The 20,077-nt window shown below is 42.8% G+C and overlaps 1 long non-coding RNA gene across 1 annotated transcript; it reads right to left on the minus strand.

Moving 5' to 3' along the window:
• Positions 1–2,869: 2,869 nt before the first annotated feature.
• Positions 2,870–7,579, minus strand: LOC120372199. Its single transcript, XR_005584782.1, has 3 exons — positions 7,452–7,579; positions 7,047–7,166; positions 2,870–2,944 (listed from the first exon to the last, which is right to left on the minus strand). It is a non-coding gene; the product is annotated as an uncharacterized LOC120372199 (long non-coding RNA).
• Between the last annotated feature and the right edge of the window lie 12,498 nt (positions 7,580–20,077).

Raw genomic sequence — 20,077 nt, forward strand, 5'->3', positions numbered from 1 at the left:
ACGTGAGTGCCACTGAAAATCAGATCGTGTGCTGCCTTTGGCACGCGTGCCATAGGTTGTCTACCCATGATCTAGTCTTACCTTCCCAGTCCTGCAAACACAGCACGTACTTAACTTAACTCATGTGAATGGCCTCATTAGAGTCAATAGGGCTATGCATATGTTGAAAGTTAAGCATATGCATATGTCTTTGCAGAACCAGGATCTAGGTCAGGGCAAACTTTTTGGGCTGAGGGCCACATCTGGGTGGGGAAATTGTATGCAGGGCCAGGGCAGGGGGTTGGGGTGTGGGAGGGGGTGTGGTGTGCAGGAAGGGGCTCAGGGCAAGGGATTGGGGCAGAGGAGGGGTCTGGGATGTATGAGGGGGCTCAGGGCAGGGGGTTGGGGTGCAGGAGGGGTGTGGAGCACAGGGGGGGCTCAGGGCAGGGGTGCAGGAGGGGTGCGGACTGCGGGAGAGGGCTCAGGGCAGGGCCGGCGCTTCCATTAGGCGACCCTAGGCAGTCGCCTAGGGCGCCAGGATTCGGGGGGCGGCATATAAATAATTATGGAAGTGTGATCTGTTGTTACAGCTGAAACTGGATGGTAAATACAGGCAACTAATCCATTTAGGAAAGACACGTTGTGCCCTGCTATTCCAAAAGAGGAATTGTAGAGGATTTACAAGAGAGATTGCAGTAGCATTCTGATTTCCTGCCACACATGCTAGCCTGATGTTTAGAGAGTGATATCCCCAGAGAAGTGAGTGAAAAATGATGGTTGCATTAAATCAGGCAACAGGTCAGTACTGGCCAATGTTTCCTTATTGGAAATAACTCACTTTTCCAAAGCGAAAAAGCAGTTTAAGTAACATAATCCAAATTAATTTTGACATTACTTTTTAAAAATGGATGTTTGGGGGGAAACATCATTATAATGGGTATTTTTCTGGTAAAAGATTAGCAATGAATGTAAAAGAAAAGTAACCAAGATATAGAATAGTTAAAATAGCTATTATGTATTTCTTTAAGTTCTCTGCTTTAAAAAAGATTAAGCTGTTTTGGGGGAAGGGGCCATGGCTAAACTTTAAAAAGTAGAAGCTTTCCAGGCGATTAGTCCTTAGAAGTTATTGCCAGCCCAGTTTGGGGAAAAATCAATCAGTTATTTTGTCAGAAGCTGGGAATGAGCAGCAGGGGATGGATCACTTGATGATTACCTGTTCTGTTCATTCCTTCTGAAGCACCTGGCATTGGCCACTGTCAGAAGACAGGATACTAGGCTAGATGGACCATTGGTCTGACTCAGTATTGACGGTTCTTATTCTTGGAATCAGTTTATATATATATATATATATATATATATATATATATATATATATATATATATAAATATGAAATGTCTACTGAGTCCAGATTTGCATGTTATTTATGGAACAATGATCTAATGTAAATACACAGTATTGATGTTACCTCATTACATGGGTGTGGTTTTACATTGCTCTTTCACTGTGCAGTCCCAAAATTGCAGATTTTTTCAACTAAGAAACAATGGAAATACACAATGAAATAAGTCAAGAGTCTGACCAATATCTTCAAACCTGGATGGCTAAAGCTAGTCTCCTGTATCTGTATTTGGACACCTAAATAAGTGGCCTGAATTTCAAAAGCACTAAGCTCATAGCAGGTCCTACTGGAGTCAACCCAGGACAATTAAATCCAAAATTTTGCATCAATGTAAGGTTAATGTTGTAATTTAAGTAATTTAAAAGTCAGGAAATACAAAAATGAATCATGGCTCTGCTGATGTCTGGCAAAACTCCCACTGACTTCAGTGAGGACAAGATTTCACCCCAAGTTCTCCTAGTAACCTTAACTTGCCGTGTTGGCTGGCCTCTCCATTTCATTGAGACTATGGGATTCACACTTGACTAAGACATGCATTACCAAACCCATAGACTATTTTGGATTCAGTGAATGCCCTAAATGTACAATGGTCCAAATTCTCTGAGATGATCACAAATAACGTCAAGGAGAGGTAGTTTGAATGTATAAGTGAAATGTGGCTAAGATCACTATGAAAACTATAACTTTCACATTTCCTCATACTGGAGTATTTAAAATGAAAACTAAGGTTAATGTCACCTTTTGTATTTAAGTTTAATTTTTTAATATTTTGATGTTCCTATTTATTATTTGTTTTATTTTTGCTTATTTGATGTAAAGGAATTTATTTCATACACTTCCTTCATCCACATTAAATAATAATGAGGATAGGACAGTCAGAGAGAGTGACTTGGTTTCCCTGGTAATCTGGACCAATTAAAACAAAACACATTTTAATTAAGCCAAATGCAAGGTTATACCTCTAGGACCAAAGAATGTAGGGCTGCATGTGAGGACCATATTCTAGAAAGCCATGCCTCTGAAAAGAATCCAGGTGTCAACAACTGAACATGAACTCGCAGTGCAATGCTGTGGCAAAACGGGCTAATGTAATTCTTGGATGTATTATAAACATGGGAGCAGTGAGTAGGGTTGTGATTTATTCCTCTGTATGTGATATTGGTCTGACCAATACTGGAATATCTTGTCCAGTTCTGATGTTTACATTTTTTAAAGAATGTTGAAAAATTGGAGCGGGGACAGTGAAGAGTGGAAAAAATGACCCAAGAGCTGAAAAAAATGCCTGACAGTAAGAGACTTAAGGAGTTTAATCTGTCTAGCATATTACAAAGAAGATGTATAAGTACCTTCATGAGGAGAAAATATGAGGTACTAAAGGGTGTTTTAACCTAATGGAGAAAGGCATAACAAATCAATGGCTAGAAGTTAAAACCAGACAAACTCAAATTAGAAATAAGGCACAACCTTTTAACAGGGAAGATGATTAACCACTGGAACAAACTATCATGGGATGTTGTAGATTCTCCATCTTCAAGTCAAGACTGGATGCCTTTCTGGAAAACATGCTTTTAGTCATACAAGTTATTGGATCAGTACAGGAGTAACTGATGATCTAATGTTCCATTCTAGCGTTAAAAATTTATGGACGTATGGGCAGCGGCTGGTATCATAGGCTGGGGGAGGCCCCACCCACGCTCTGCCCCTATGCCCCCTTCTTCGGTTCTCGGTGCTCTGCCCTGGCCCTTGCTGGCACTGGGGCTGCACTGCCCGCCTGGTGCTCAGGGCACTCCGCCTAGCTGCCAGTGCTCTGGGGCTGGAGGCACTGCAGCCGTGCTGCCCAACACACGTAGCACTGGGGGTGCTGTGGCCATTCTGCATGGCTGCCCAGTGCACCAGGGTTGGGGCCACTGCTGCCTGGCACTCCGAGGCTGGCTACCCAGTGCACTAGGGCTGGGGGTGCTGCAGCTGTGCTGCCTGGGGCTGGGGGTCACGGTGGGGTTGCTCTGGGCTCCTTTGGGGGAGGGGTGGGGCCTCAGGCATAAGAGGTGGGTCCAGGAGCTAGCCTCCCTCAACAGCTGCCCATGTATGAGCGCTACCCGTAGCTTTTAGCTAACCAACTGGATGCTAGTAAGAAAAAAAACCAAATAATTTTAGATTGTAGTTTCTTTAAAAGGATGGGAGATAAAGTACATGTGCAAGTTCTTCAGGTGCTGTTAAAGCCAATTTAAATAAATGGGACTAGGCCAATTAACAGCAACTAAGAATCTAGACCAGTGATTCTCAACCCGCCTCCCATGGGCTGTATGGCCCTGAGGAAGTCACCGGTAGTATATATATTGTTTGGATACAGCCCACATAACACAGAGAGAGGTGCATATGTGGCCCACAATGGTAAATAGGTTGAGAACCACTGTTTGATGGGGTTTGAGAGCCCACGCTTATATCTGACAATATGCATTATTATGATTTATGTTGTTATTTACTAAGTGCTACAGGAGTATGTAGCACTTGAAATCTTTCATCCACTCCTGTGGATTTCCTGAAAGATGTCAGGGGAGGGGATAGCTCAGTGGTTTGAGCATTGGCCTGCTAAACCCAGGGTTGTGAGTTCAGTCCTTGGGGGGGGCACTTAGGGATCTGTGGCAAAATCAGTACTTGGTCCTGCTAGTGAAGGCAGAGGGCTGGACCTTTCAAGGTCCCTTCCAGTTCTAGGAGATAGGATATCTCCATTATAAAATAATAATAAAAAACAATCCTGCAGAGGTGCTGGAAAATTGCAGGTGTGATCCATGTTTCTGTGTCTCTATTGTTGATGCGCATTTGTGCTGCTGCCAAGATGTCCAACCACACATCAGGAAGCCTGGCTTTCTGTAGTACACATTCAGCTCTGATGAGGTGGGTGCGTATGGAAGGGGGAAAGAATGCAAGGATGGGGAACTGGAGAGAAAGAAGCAGGTGCAAGGCAAGGGTAGAGAAAATGCTAACAGCAGTGATGGAAGACAAGAGACAGAGAAAAGTTATAGTGGGGTGTGAGAAAGCATTGGCAGCCACACAAGGGAGAAGAAGGGTGAGGAAAAAGAGATAGGAAAGGAAATTGGGAGACAAATAGCAACAACGGAGAGAGAATCTTAGCACTGAAATGGCTGGGAAAGGGGCAGGCTGCAGGTTATTAACAGGACAGACAGCATCTTTGGATAGGACAGCCCACTCCTCTCCTAAGGCACCCAAAGAATTGCCAGCAGCGTTCCATCCATTTTTGATCTGAAAAGAAAGGTCTCAAAACATCACTTGAAATGTCACAGTCTTGATTTGCATGATGGTTTCCCAAAGGCTCTATGTAACTTGTTTAGAAAAGAGAACAATCATGCACAATGTAATTGGGCAAGACTAAATGACAGGAAAAGAGCTATTGCAAGACAGAAAGAAACCAAGCAGCAGAGGCTGGTTGAGGATAATGCCCACAGATACTACCATAAAACAAAACCAAAATAAAATTAACAAGAAATGATCTTAACTCGAGAATCGTTCATAATTTAAAAATCTAATAAAACAGCGCTCTGAACCTTCGAATATTCATGAAAGGCAGACAGAGTAAATCAAGGAGATACTTCTTCCGCAGTCAGGATGTTTGGCTGACTGCCTGTGAGGTGAAATAGTTTCCCCAAGGGACCGAGCTAGAAAAGAAATCACAAGATGCTGAAGAATATGCTAGAAAGGAGCCAGCACTGGAGCCCATAGATCTTATCCTGTCTAGCCCAGTCTGCATGTTCCTAAAGATCTTCAGCTTTAGGGCAAACAGGACCTACCCCCCCCCAACCCCTAACTAAACATTCCCAAAATAAACATATCACAAATTAGAAGCCATTGATGTATCAGCAGTTTTTGTTTTCCCTTTCCAGTTGTTGGAGTCTGGCTGCTCAGCAGCTGCTTTTATAGCTGACAAACATGTTGCTGACATTCTCCCGCTTGTAAAAGTCAGACTCTGCAGCAGGGAAACTGCAGCCTGCGCTGAGAACAGGATCAAGTGTGCGGACCCTGTCAAGAAAGCAGCAGGACGTCCAGAGGGCAGCCAGACAAACGCAACAGGCTTCCTGAAGGGTGGGTGTGTGTGTTTCTCATTTGCCTTGTGCTGCTGCATTCAAGTGAGGATAGAAACCCCAGAGCAGCAGACAGCAAGTACAGACATAAAAACAACAAGGAGTCCGGTGGCACCTTAAAGACTAACAGATTTATTTGGGCATAAGCTTTCATGGGTAAAAAAACCTCACTTCTTCAGATGCACGAAGTGAGGTTTTTTTACCCACGAAAGCTTATGCCCAAATAAATCTGTTAGTCTTTAAGGTGCCACCGGACTCCTTGTTGTTGTGGATACAGACTAACGCGGCTACCCCCTGACACAAGTACAGACATGTTGTTTTGCAGACCCCGGGGTCTGAGGTGCCTTCTCCGAACCCAGACAACTGAGTGGGACCAATGGGGAGAAACTACTAGACCATGGAGACGTCTAGGTCTAGTGGCACATGTAGCTGGGGATGGGTTCCCAGTGCTAGCAGGTCCTCTTCTCTGCACCCCCCCGCACCCGTGTTAGACTGCAGGCGGGCACAGTCACCCCAAGGAGCAGGGTGGGCGTCGCACATGCGCCGGTGGCAGCCCAGCGCTCTCCCGGGGTCTATGTAAGTTTGCTCCCAGGAGTCTTGTCCCGTCTTCCCCAGCTGGGATGTTCTGGGCATATCCTTCATCGGCTCCACCACGCTGTCGCTCTTCTCCCTCGCCTGCGGAGATGCAGTCACCGATGTCTGCTACGGCCAAGGCCATCTTTGTGGCTCTCTTTCTCTTTGCCATTTTGTTAATTCTCTGTGTGATGCTCTGGTACGTTTGCAGGGACATAGACAACGACTACATCTGAATACAGATCCAGTGGGATGAGCGCTGGGACCCGAGCCTGGCAAGGTAACGCGGGCACAGAGGCACAGGCAGCCTTTTGCTCAGGGTTGTGGAAAGGGGGGTTATCTCCAAGCGGGCGATTACACCATTTGTAATTTGGGAGCAATCGCTAGCTAAAAACTTCACTCCAAACCAACGTATTGTAATTAACAAGCTATGGGTAAACAATACCCCTGAGATGTCACAGGCAAATGACAACCTTGGTTTGCTCTTCCTGGCTAATGGTATTTTTCCCTTCTTCTTTTCCCCCTTTGAACTGTAAGATGCCTTTACCTGCTTTGATATTGACCTAACACAAAAAGGCATAACTTATTTAATAAAAGTGTTTGTAAAGTCTGCAGTAACTTCTATTCACAATTCGGGGAGTTCAGACTTGAGAGGCATTCACCAGAGCTGCTTTGGAGTGTGGTTGATGCAGGATGTGTGTTAATTTCCTCTTGTAAAAACAAAAAAATACCATGCAGATCTCAAGTAGTATGTGGAGGAGGGAGCTGATTCTAGCATAGTCTTGATCCATACAGATCATTTGCAGGTTACTTTAGTAACCTCAAAATTTGATTGATTTATACCTTATCACTAATGTATTTAGTCTTTCCCCAATCTAGCTTGAGCACCTCCATTGATCTCAAATGCTGAGGTATAACAGAAGAAGAAGGTTTCTGAGGAACTCAAGACTTAATTATTTTAGAGCTTTATAAGTTAAAAACAAGTCCTTCAATTTACCTGTGAATGGTTCAGGAAGATGTGCAAAACATGGGGCACAGATGTCACTTTGTCTCATGAGAATGTGCTGTTAAGCAATCAAGCAGCTCTGTTCTGCTGTAACTGTAGCTTCTGGATGATCTGAAGGTTTAATCACACATGGACCACATTGTACATACAGTAAGCCAGTCTGGAGACAACTAAAGGAAGCCATGTGAACATCACTATTCAGGTCTTTCAAAGATCTAGGTAAGTTTCGCCATCAAAGAAAAGGAAGCAAGCTCTGGATATTTCAAATATTTTTAAAAAGGCAGAAAAATATTTATAATGTCGTCTTTATACATCATAAAGGACAAAACCAACTTAATTTTGTTCTAATTTTCCAGTTCACCTTAAAAAGTCCTGTTCTAGGATCACAGAACTTACCTGTCTGTTTCTGGTCCATTCCATGTAGAGAAGACTGGTGACTTCTGAAAGGGGGAAGACAAACGGATACATGCTATACAAAGTGAAAACATCCTTAAGTGATATGGAGCACAACCACTTGCCCTCTTTTGTACCAAATTTTTAACTTTTCAGTGGTGATAAGTCAGGTGACACTAGTTGGTGCAGGATAAAAAAAATTAACAAGGGTCCAATGTTGCAAAGTTAAATGTGAAACCACTGCAACCCATACAGTGTGGAAGAAATTTGTTTTTCCTCCTCAAAGATGTTGCAAAACAATGCAAAGTTCGGAAAGCCCCAGACTTATACTGCTGGTTGCACCTGGGGGACATTTATATGTGCAGGTTTAATATCTAACAGAGTGGCCAGTATGGGGGTTCACTCTGGGGGAACAGTCTCTGAATTGCACAATATGACTGAGATGCTGGAACACTGGTAAAGTAAAAACTACCTATGTCTGAAATAACAAATATTGTGTGGTGGCTGAAAAGGACCATTTCTAGTATGGACCCAGGCAATTTTATTTTAGCTAGCCTATGTTCTGTTCCACACCTAAATTTCCTATGGTAATGGAAATATTTTAATAATACAAAATATAAAAATGTAATACTAGTAAAAGCAAAGAAAGTGTTTTAAAAGCAAAGCAAGCTTATAATGTAAAATTACATTCTGGTGGAATAACCACAACTTGTGATCATTTCTGTATTATTTTAATATTATTATTATTTTTACACAGCATTGTACCCTTGGAAGGGGTGAGGAAAGACTAAATACATTAGTGATAAGGTATAAATCAATCAAATTTTGAGGTTACTAAAGTAACCTGCAAATGATCTGTGTGGATCAAGACTATGCTAGAATCAGCTCCCTCCTCCACATACTACTTGAGATCTGCATGGTATTTTTCTGTTTTTACAAGAGGAAATTAACACACATCCTGCATCAACTACACCCAAAAGCAGCTCTGGTGAATGCCCCTTAAGTCTGAACTCCCCGAATTGTGAATAGAAGTTACTGCAGACTTTACAAACACTTTTATTAAATAAGTTATGCCTTTTTGTGTTAAGTCAATATCAAAGCAGGTAAAGGCATCTTACAGTTCAAAGGGGGAAAAGAAGAAGGGAAAAATACCATTAGCCAGGAAGAGCAAACCAAGGTTGTCATTTGCCTGTGACATCTCAGGGGTATTGTTTACCCATAGCTTGTTAATTACAATACGTTTGTTTGGAGTGAGGTTTTTAGCTAGCGATTGCTCCCAAATTACAAATGGTGCAATCACCTGTCTGGAGATAACCCCCATTTCCACAACCCTGAGCGAGAGCAAGAGGCTGTCTATGCCTCTGTGCCAGGCTCGGGTCCCAGCGCTCATCCCACTGGATCTGTATTCAGATGTAGTCGTTGTCTACGTCCCTGCAAATGTACCAGAGCATCACACAGAGAATTAACAAAATGGCAAAGAGAAAGAGAGCCACAAAGATGGCCTCGGCCGCAGCAGACATCGGTGACTGCATCTCCCTAGGTGAGGGAGAAGAGCGACAGCGTGGTGGAGCCGATGAAGGATATGCCCAGAACATCCCAGCTGGGGAAGACGGGACAAGACTCCTGGGAGCAAACTTACATAGACCCCGGGAGAGCGCTGGGCTGCCACCGGCGCATGTGCAACGCCCACCCTGCTCCTTGGAGTGACTGTACCCAATATGATCAAAAAAACCTGTGTCACACACTGGTTGCCTGGAACAGAAAACACTTTGGTTGAGTATTGCTGTCACAGGGATATTGAGTGCGGGAGCACTGATACAAGGAAGAAATGCAGTGAGTGGAGGGGGATTGGAAAGACAAATTGCAAGGCTGAGGTAGGTGGCAGGAGGCATTGGAACAAGAGGAGCTAAAGCAAATGTCTAGAAGAGGAGTGAGAGAGAGGATAGAAGCTACAGCAGGGAAGCAACAGGATAGCAAGAAACCAGTTTCTGGCTTCCTTTGTGCTTAACCCACTGTGAATGTAGGTACATACTTTTTTAGAACACTTGCTTGTTTCTCTAATTTAATGAGAGAGAACAGGGAAAGGTTGATCAAATGTCAGTTACAGAACTGAACCATGGATGGCTAGTGATGTATATGTATTGACAGAAAAATGACAGGGTTGATAGTTCTTTTAATGTATCAAATTCAAGCTTTGTTTCTTTCGTGACAGTGTAAACATTAATATAAAGATGGCACGTTGTAATTGGATTGGTCTTCACCAGTCAGAGTGCCTGGATGCTGTATTGTTACGGACTCCCATCTACATGGCAATAAGGTGCAGTGTTTCAGGCAATTGGAGTTCATTAATGTCAGTGGAGCTGGATTGAGCCTCATGTTCTGTTTCCACACAGCATTCTAATCTCTGTCCTCTGATTCCCTACAGCTCCCCATACATTAGCCTGCCACAGACATCACCACCACCACTTCTCATTTCATTCAGAAGATCTGGAAACCATGCTGTTGCAATATTCTTCCAGTTTTCCTTCTGATAAACATGTAATTGGTACCAGTATTGCCACTCCCCCTCAGTTGTTATGGGAAAGTCACTCACGGCCTGCTTCTTCCCCCCCATTGAGGTCAATGGGAGTTGTGCCATTGATTCCAACAGGAGAAGGAGCGGCAGACCTCTTAGTGCTGCTTCAGTTTCCCATCTGTTAAATGAAGATGGTGATAGCAATGGGCAGGGGTTTGCAATGAAAAACACTGTCTCCATGCTACGTTTTAATTACATTTATAACCTAATTAATATGGAATCCATAGATACCCTGGTGAAAAAGTAATAACTACTTCAGTGCAACCTGTTACCTTAATGGTAACTGAATCCTGAGCTAATGGAGCTATGCACCATCAGGGTTTATTCAGGATGTGCTTTCTTGCTAAAGCAACCTTCAGTTATCTTCTCAGCACAAATATACTTTGACACTGATAGGTGATACTTAATCCATTTTCCTGGCCAGCAAAGGTGTTTTTTTAAATGGGAAACATTCAAAGAAACAGTTCCCTGATGGGGTGTGTCACTAACTGTGTCTGTAACATAAAGAACCCAAAGCGGAAAATAAAACATCATGGAGCAGCATCTGTCACTCCCCCAAACTGTACACTTCATGATATGGTATCTGCTAATGCCTCGGCCTTTTGTTTTATTCATATTAAATATAGTGTTCATGGAAGCTCCAGAACAAGAAAGGCTACCTAGCCACACAGCAGGTGCAGCACAGGAAATTGCAATACAGACTTCCCCCCATTGCCTCAATCCTGCTCCAGGAGGCATCACCTTTAAGGATGAGAGGGTATAGTTTGTGCCATACATTTGGCTTGAGATCAGATGCTTGGAGTGGGGGCAGGGGTTTCTCAGGCTTAATGTGCTACCTTCACAGTCTCGGCACTTTTGGTGGTGCCATGGCCAGGCATCACAGATGTGAAGGTGCTGTTACAGGAAAAAGCTGATGGGCTGCAAAGAAGATGGTTCTTATGGCCAATTATTGTCTAGATTTGAAGCAGGGGTATGTCAGTTCTTGGAGATATATAATTTGATGTCAATTATTTTTAAAGTGTCCAAGAGAATCTGGGGTAGGGATAAGCAGCTGTACCTTATGCCCACCCAATACTTTGGTTTCTATAAAGACTGACTTCCAGGCTGCCAGTTGTGATGATTGATTTTGGTACCGGAGTGACACCACTAAGACATCAGTCATCATATGGCAACTTTCAGTGACTCCAAGTGTGAGCTAAATTTGAGCAGGTGCATCTAGCCTTGGTATGGTCAATGTTTCATTATCAGTTCCGTAGGCCATCTGGCCTTTGCTTTCCTCAGCTTTCAATTTAGAAGATGTGCCTCATTCTTAATTGAGCAAAATAAGAGAAGGCAAAAACTGAAAGTACTAACAGGATAAGTTGAGGCTGGCTTGTCAAGGTTGCTTTTTCCTGGGACACAATCTGCTTTAATACATTCCTACCACACCCTAAACCTCCATCTGCCCTGTTTGTTTTATTGACTTTGTCAGAGGTATGTCACTGTAAGATGACTGAAATACTATATATTTAAGAGATGATAATGATATGGGTGTATACACAATAATTGGCTTCTGTGGATGATTACATGTAGAAATGAAGCTTCCATTTCCAGGAACATCATTCCTGGTCTTTGACAAGACAAAGGGAGAAACACTAAACCACAAAATGAAGTCAAGTTTTTCTTGCCGTTTCATGGTTTGAACGTTCCATGCTGAATTTCCATTGACAAACAATATGGAGGTAGGGCTTAATGTTGTTTTTTAGACATAGATGAATAATTGTTCAAGAGACTGGCCAGTATGGGAGAGAGCTTGCATTATTTGACAGATCTCCTGCTAAATTTTCATCCTGGCCTGTAATTTTGCACATCTAAATGAGGTATTTGTGAATCTAATTTCTGAGTTAGATGGCATTTGCAGGAGCAGTTTTGGTGGCCAGTTTTGAATTCTGGCCCTTGATTTCAGTGTCCTTTGTCAGAAGGTAATTGATTTTTGTGATGTTGGATGCACTGGGTTTAAATCCCACAATTTGCATTTGTGCTACTGAAAGCTGTGCAGCTAAATAAATGAGCACCAGTTTGAGAATGTTCCCCGTTTATATAGATGTAGCAATCTTGCAATTTCTTGTTTATATTAATCTTAAGTGATGCAAGATTTAAATCTTACTGCACTCGATATATGTTAATGAACAAAATTGGGATGCAGTCTTCATAATTTGTGATATGAATCAAATTATGCAGTGAAAAGAAAGTACCATAAATCGCAGACTGTTCTGCCAGTAGAATGCAAAGGAAATGTGTGACTTATACTTGTCACAGTGGCCAGACAACAAGATCTGACAAGGTGTCTTCACATTATTTACAAAAGATGTATCTGGTTTGTTAGTGATGTGCCACCACTTTAATTGCATCACTCATTGCACATCAGGAAATTGCTCACTACGGGAGGGACTTGACTGAAGGTAGCTCTGCTTAAGCAATCTGTTCATTACCCTAAAACACCAAAAAGTAAAAAAATAAAATAAAATCTGCTAATGAAGACTTTGCAGATGATATAGTGGAGGCAAAGAATGTCTTCCTTACCGCATATGCAGCCATAGAATAGTAGTCATTAAATGATGATGTAGTTGATTGTTTTAAGACCAAGACTTCTGCTACCTGTGCTCTATCCAACTTGCCTGATACTTGATCTATTGCAGGTTGTCTGCAAACCTAGGTAAACTGTGCAGGGCCTGCAAACAGAGGTGCATTGTGGAGGTGAAGCTGGAGAAGTGGATGCTGGGGCCATCCTATCAATAGTTAAACATAGAAGATCATTGCAACGTTATTGTTAGGGTTGGTCTGTCAGAAAGACATCTCCCCTCAGGGCCTTCTGGAAGCACTCTAGTTCCACTAGCTTTTGGATGGATAATCAGAACAGGCCCCTTCCCCTGACAGGATACACACATCATCATCTCAAAGTACAGGTGGTAATATGCAGTCCATAATATTGACCTTATTTCCAACAGTCTAACCTCCACCCCCAGCCCAAACTCTGATCAAGACTTGGACCAGCTATGGGAGCTGAGCCAGTAACCACATGGGGTAGTCCTGTAGTCTTCATTGTGGCATGAAATTCCAAGAAGGCTTTTGAAAAAAAGTCACCTTTGGGCAGAGACCAAGTACTGAGAATTTTAGCCCTACGGAAGTTGTGGGTGTTCTATCTAAGGACTGATACTTGATATCACATAGGGACCTGATATTGATAGAGTACATAGATAAATAGCCTGTGCCTGCTGCTTTGAAGCCAATAGCAAATCTTCCAGGCCCCTGTTCCTCATGATGACCAACCATACTCTGGTACTGGACTGAAGGTGCGGGGCAAAGGTGGCTGAAAGATAGGTGTTAGTTAGGCCACTGGCATAAGTTAGAGCAGCTTCATGGGTGCTCTAAATTATGGATGCCTGCAATGGCCTTTGAGCTATTGCTGGAACATTTGGGGAATTGGTGGAGTGTTGCACACTCTAGCCATGCCTCCTTCTTTGGCATGACCTTAGCACACCTCCTGTATTGGAGACTACATCAGTTTTGTACTGACTGGGGATTCCACTATGCTGCAGTAATCCACACCTGACCAATCTAGCTAACTTTTAAAGCTGCTTTATTGTGCCATTGCTTTATTGGGCTGAGCTAGGATTGTTCATTTGGAAACAGGAGGACCAGTGCTGCTGATCCAAAGTCAATATCTTCATTGACCTTAATGGGAGCAGGGCTGGGTCCATGCTGTGCTTGTCAGAGGTTAGCCTTACTTAACTATAGATTTCATTACTTAGTTTGTGTCAAAACCTAAAGATGAACATTTTAGGTGGCAGGTTCTAGCTTATTTTTTAAAAAAAATAAGCATTAAAAAATTCTGGAACTAACATGAGATTTGACCCAACTCCCATTAATGGCACCTCTGATGCTGTCACTATGTAATTTGTTCATTGATATATTCCCATGGGCTTTCTTGAAGAGTTTTGTTTTTAATCACCATTAAACTCTGGCTGCTAGAGATATTGCAGGGCTGATTTTCATATTTTTCTTTCAGTTTACATGTTGTGCTTATTTGTTTAATTGTCCAAAGTAATAGTCATCTAAATTCTAAACACAAACTAGCTAAAGGGCAGAATTTTTATCCTAGTTTATTGAATAAATAAAGAAGTGGCTTTTAAAATGGCAAAACACCACAAGCTATTTGGTGTTTTATGAAATTATTGATTTTTTTCTCTTTAGGAGACATTAATGTGCAATAAAAATGGCATATTTCTAAATATGAAAAAAACTCTTAATTGTAGCCTGTTCTAATGTTAAGCCGTATAAAGTTTGCTAGTGGCAACGTAATATAAGCAAATCAAATAACATTGAATGTTATCTATGTAACTATCCTTGTTTTATTGCTGCATGTTGCTACATCACACTTTAGACTGAATGTCCAGGTAGAATATTAAAATGTTTTCCTTGTAAAATTTACTCTGTGGTCTATAATATGGTCAACTCAACTGCAAAGTGATTTATACTAGAGACAAAGTGGGTGAGGTAATATCTTTTATTGGACCAACTTCAGTCCTCAAAAAGAGCTCTGTGCAAGCTTGAAAGCTTGTCTCTTTCACCAACAGAGGCTGGTCCATTAAAAGATATTACTTCACCCACCTTGTTTCATACCTTGGGACCAACATGGATACAACAACACCGCAAACAACATTATTTGTATGACTTTTTTGTGCTGGCCTCACTAACGGACATGTAGGGATCTTTAATAGGAGGTCTTTCTAGTCGGTTTACCACCCAGTTCAATTACAGGACCAGTTATGCTGGTATTTCAGTTCAGACTTTGATGACTGTTGTAAATTTCCACTGACATTTAAATGGCACTGTCATTGCTGGTTAAGTTTAAATAATGCATCAGAAATGTTTGAACATCACTAAGATGGAAGTAAGTATTTCAAACCTTTACATTCTTTAGACCAGCAACTTTTTTTTTCCCCAATGGAGCTTTCAAAATATAACTCTGAGTTTTTAAAATAAGTTACTTACCAGTGCATAGTTAACAACCTATTCCTTGAAACACCACCGATGTCTTGTCTCAGGGAAGGGGGAAGGTGTGTTCTTAAGTTGAGTTAGCTACCAGGAGATAAAATCCTAATGAAGGCAAGGCAGTCTATAATGAGCAGGACAAGTTAAAGACTGACCTGCTAACTTTTGTGAAAACTACCAACTGCTTTGTTCTTACTCGGATTTTATCTCACACTAGCTAACTTGACTTAAGAACACACCTTTCGCCCATAACCCATCCAGTGAGGACAAGACCTGACCAGTGCTTGAATTATGGGGGAAAAGTAGGGGCAATCCTGGATGTCAGGTGGCTTGATTTAATTTAAACAGGAGTGAGAAGTAAGGGGGAAGGCATAAGATAGACATGAGGTAGCCTCTAAAAGTAGGGGCTGATCCTGCAGACCATTTGTATGTGGAATGTAGATTGATTTCAATATACGTTTTGCATTTGAGGGACTTGTAAAATCAGGCTTCATATTATATGCACTCTTCCTTGATAAAAAGCACTTGCTAATTTTATACTAGTTATTTCTATGTCTGTATGTATTTTACTAGTACTACCAGTTGGAGTTCTCAGAGAAACCTATGGGAAGCATATGGCCAAGTCCCATTGACTTTCAATGGGAGATGAGTCCCTACCTCCCTTGAATATCCCAGCAGGACTGGAACATTTAGAGTCACCATACAGAGCTAATGAGTTAACTTAAAGCAGTAGTAGGTTGTCATCTTTATGTGGACCAACACTAGTGGGGGATAAGATACTTTGCTAGTGGGGTTCACAGGCATTTGCTGACAGCAGAGGAATGGTGAATCTCAGGAATCTTGGGTTTAATTCCAGACTCTGGAGCAAAGTGAGTTCCTTTCTCTTTTCCCCCCGGATCCTCCTTTTTCAGGCTTCTCATCCCAGTCTCCTAGCCCAGCCCCTCCCTCCCTCCTCCTTCTGGCTAAACCAGGGGGGCAGCAGGGGCAGGCCAGCAGGCCATGGCTCAGCTCAGTGAGTCAGGCCGCTCCTGAGGCGGCCTTACAGTCCTCCATCTCCCTCCCCCACCTGTGCCCTTCTGGCCAGAGGTGGGGGCAGAAAGAGGGGGCAGATGGGTGGTCCTCTCCACAGGTCCTCCTCCACGGGTCCCGGGGGGGGTGTGTGGGGCAATTTTGTCTGACACACTGACCACGCCACCTCAGCCCCCACTGGACCCTCTGGGCCAATCATGGCTCCCACTGGCCGCGGTTCACTGCTCCGGGCCAATGGGGGCTGCGGGAAGCGATGCGGGCCAAGGGATGTGCTGGCCACGTCTTCCTGCCCAGCCAGGGTGCTTACTCTGGCGAGCCGCGTGCCAGAGGTTGCCAACCCCTGCTATACCTAACTGTACTATTTCCAGAGTTAAGAACAATATTCCATTGATTAAGTCATTCCTGCTTTCTGAGGCTCCCTTTCTAATCACCATTATGCTTGATAAAGAGTCAGATAGGATAGCAGTCAAAGTTGGGCGTACATCCCTTATCCAGGTCAGTGCCAACTCCACTCTCATAATCGCCACAAAATTGGATAGTTTCAGAGGTCTCTTAATTCCAAATTCAGGGATACAAAAGGCCATTCCCACTCTACTTGTGTTGTCAAATCTATACCGACAGCTCTAGAGATGACAATGTTGACCTCATTCGTGACGTATAAACTCATACATTTTAGTCATCATATTTGACAGTCCTGCTGTTGCCTTTATTTTATCCTACAATTCCAAAGCCACAACTGGAGAGACAACCATCCAGCTACAGTTTGATTTCCCATGACTAAAGATTTTTAATTTCTTCCAGTCCTTCCTTTTCACCCAAGTCTTTTACCTGCTTTTTGACCCTGTTATCTTATGGGAATTTGTGGCATCCAGTTAATTCTTGTCTACTTAATTCCCAACAGTCCTTATCTATTTGTTTAGTACTCCTATCTCCACTAAACTTAGCTGAAAAGGTTAACGCTAACAATTTCATCCTTAAATTCATAGGCATTTCTCCAGTTGCTACCTGCAGCACACACAACAGAGTTGTACCACTCGCACCACGTGTGATTTGCAGAGCTTGGGCTAGGGCTTGGACTAGCTCTAGTTTTTTAAGTCATGGTTTAGAAGCTGAATTGAGGGGTTGGCTTCCATAATATATTACTGGTCTTATTAGTGCCCTATGGAGCAGCAGGAACTTGTTCTTATCTGCATCCCAATTGTTCCCAACAATGCTTTTAAACAGATTCATCCTATCTTTACATTTAGTCTTGATATTATATATATATGGCCCTTTCAAGTTAGTTTGTTGTTGAACATAACTCCTAAGCATGTAAAATTTTGAACTGGCTGTATTTTTCCGTATAGAGAGACAGGTTCCATTCTTCCCCCATCTTCTTTTTTGTGAAGAGCATTTTCCCCCTGCTTGATGGTCAGTCCCCTTTTAAGCAGTTCCTCCATTTGGAGCATGCTCTGCAGCTGCTTGGGGGCAGAGCCCTCTTGCCCCAGAACTGCTCCATCACTCCCTTAGCCTCTGTAAACCTCATCTCACTCCCTTCCAGCTCCTTGTCCCCAATCTTCTTCCCAGCTAATCCTAGTGCCCCTCGTTGTGACTCCCTTGTCTGATCTGTCTCTCTTTCTGTCCTGTCCCTCTGCTGCCCTTCAGTCACCCCCAGCTCACACCCATATTCCCCGTCCCCACTGGCTCCGAGTTTCCCTCTCCCCCTACCCCAGTTTCCTTGTCCCAATCTACTGTCCTCCCCCTCACCTAGGTCTGTCTCTTGTCCCCTCTGCATTCACTTCAGGCAGCTTTTCTCCTCCAACTCCCTGGCCTAGCACACAGGAGAGGCAGGCTCCCTGCTTTCAGTTCTAGTGCCTGGATCTGGAACTGGCATGACTCATACCAGTCCAGAGCTGGAATTGCAGGAAAGTCCTGCTTATTCAGCCCTGTCTGGAGTGTGCCCATAGAATCTTTGGGGAATTAAGCTCTAGCAAGCCTCTACTGAGCATGTGTAAACTATGACTTTTCAAAGGTTTAAAATTTGGCGTAATTTGGGTGGTTTTTCCCCCAATAATGGCTAAAGGTGCATTCTTGACCCAAAGCCACCCTGCTGCTCAATTTCTAGTCCCTGCTCCAAAGCATGGGGTTGTTAAGGCTTTTAAAAATAAATAAATAAATAAATAAAACATTGCCAGAATATTTATACTGTATTTATTATATGATTTAAGAATCTTCTCATTTCCCATTGAGCATATTTGTACATTTAGTCAAAAGTTCCAAATGATGAATAAACTGAGCAACAGAATAAATTCGTCAATGTGCACAGTTATTTTTGCACAAATCTATTGGACTATAAAACCCTAGTCCCAAATCCTGGAAGGAGAGTGCCTGAGGGGAAAAATGTTGCTTTGATCTTCTCACCCAGTCCAAACCTACAAGGTGCTGCCTAGCTTCTTCTGAAATGCTGAGCACAAACTCTCCTGTTGATTTGAGCGGTGATTGATGAGCTCGAGGTCTTTCAGAAAGTGCTTGGTTCCTCACAGGATCAGCTCTATGGGAGTTGCATAAGCTCTGCACAAGGCACTGGCAATTTTTAATGGGGCTGATAGTTATTATAGTAAGAGACCGAGAATGAAGATTAGCCAGCAAAGAATTCCTTTGCTGAGTTTTATCTCCATTTATAGTAAGAAGCTAGAACTATGTTCTCTCTATCCTACAGTCATAGTAGTGAGATGGTAACTGTATCTGAATGTCTCCTGGATTGTATTGGCTATAGCTCTTGGCTATATTATGAAGTATTTAATTCAGTGAGTCATTTTTGGTTAAAATATTATTGGTGTGTAACCAATTGCTGCTTTCACAATTAATACTCTAAACTGCTACCGCTGTGTAAGGAAATGTCAGACACTCAGAGCATTTCTCATCTGTTCACAGATGTTCCACTTAAGAGGCCCCTTCCCTAAGATGTACCGTGAACAGAAGGAGGCAGCGTAAATTCACAAAACCACAAGGCTTTGACCTGGTGGGATAAAAAGACACGTCACCATTTTCATTCCTGTTACAATATCTTCATGAGACTTATTGCTGCTCCCTCTTATCGAACATGATTAGAAGTTTCATTAAGTAAAAGAATAGCAGAACCATACTAATATGCACTAGGCCTAACCCTAATGTCCTTGTGCAGTTCTTATTCTATCCCGCTCAGTCAAAACTTACACCTTTCTATCCTCTCCTAAGCTGCCCCCTAGTAGCAATTATTTTGCATTTCACACTTTACATAGCCATGGGAGGGACAACTGGATTTTTCCCTGAGGATGGTCTTCTAGTCCCACTGCACAAAACACCACCTTAGCCTGAAAAAAAAACGAGTCTCGTGTACTTCAGTGCCCTTGTCATAAATTGCTAACTGCGAGGTTTTAATGTTTGAAATGGAGACTTGTTCGACAGAGAAGAAGGTGACCTCTCTATTAGCAGTTCTTGAATGCTAATGAGCTTATTTACTGTTCCTCTGAGGTAGTTTTAATGAGAGTGAAATTGGGGCCGGGTGGATTTCACTACTACCAAAAAATGGAGGTCAGGTTTTTGCAGTGAAAGTACTCTGCGCATCCTGTCCAAAACACCCCCTGAAGTGGCAATGGGAGTTAGTGAATGAGTGATTATTAGAGCAGCCCTTACTAGAGACCTGGATTAAAGGGATCAGCAGAACCATGAGACATCTATGCTAGGAGGGGATCAGTTTAATGTACCGTAAGGTTTACATTAAATTGACAGTTTCGGTGCTTTGGTTCATAATTCTGTAAACTGTTTCCTAAGGGCTAGAGTGTACTGTGACCTACATCCCCCTGAGAGGGAATGAGAAGTGAGACTTCTGTGTGGGCTCCCCAGACTGAGAACAGGCTTACTCCCACCACTGAACAGGTGCATGGAATGGAAGGACAGGAATAGGAGCAACCTTAGCTCCACAACCCCTCACCATCTGCCCAGGCAGCACAGCTGAGCTGCTGCAGGAAGT

Source organism: Mauremys reevesii, linkage group 9, assembly GCF_016161935.1.
Source record: "Mauremys reevesii isolate NIE-2019 linkage group 9, ASM1616193v1, whole genome shotgun sequence".
Classification (NCBI taxonomy): Eukaryota; Metazoa; Chordata; order Testudines; family Geoemydidae; genus Mauremys; species Mauremys reevesii.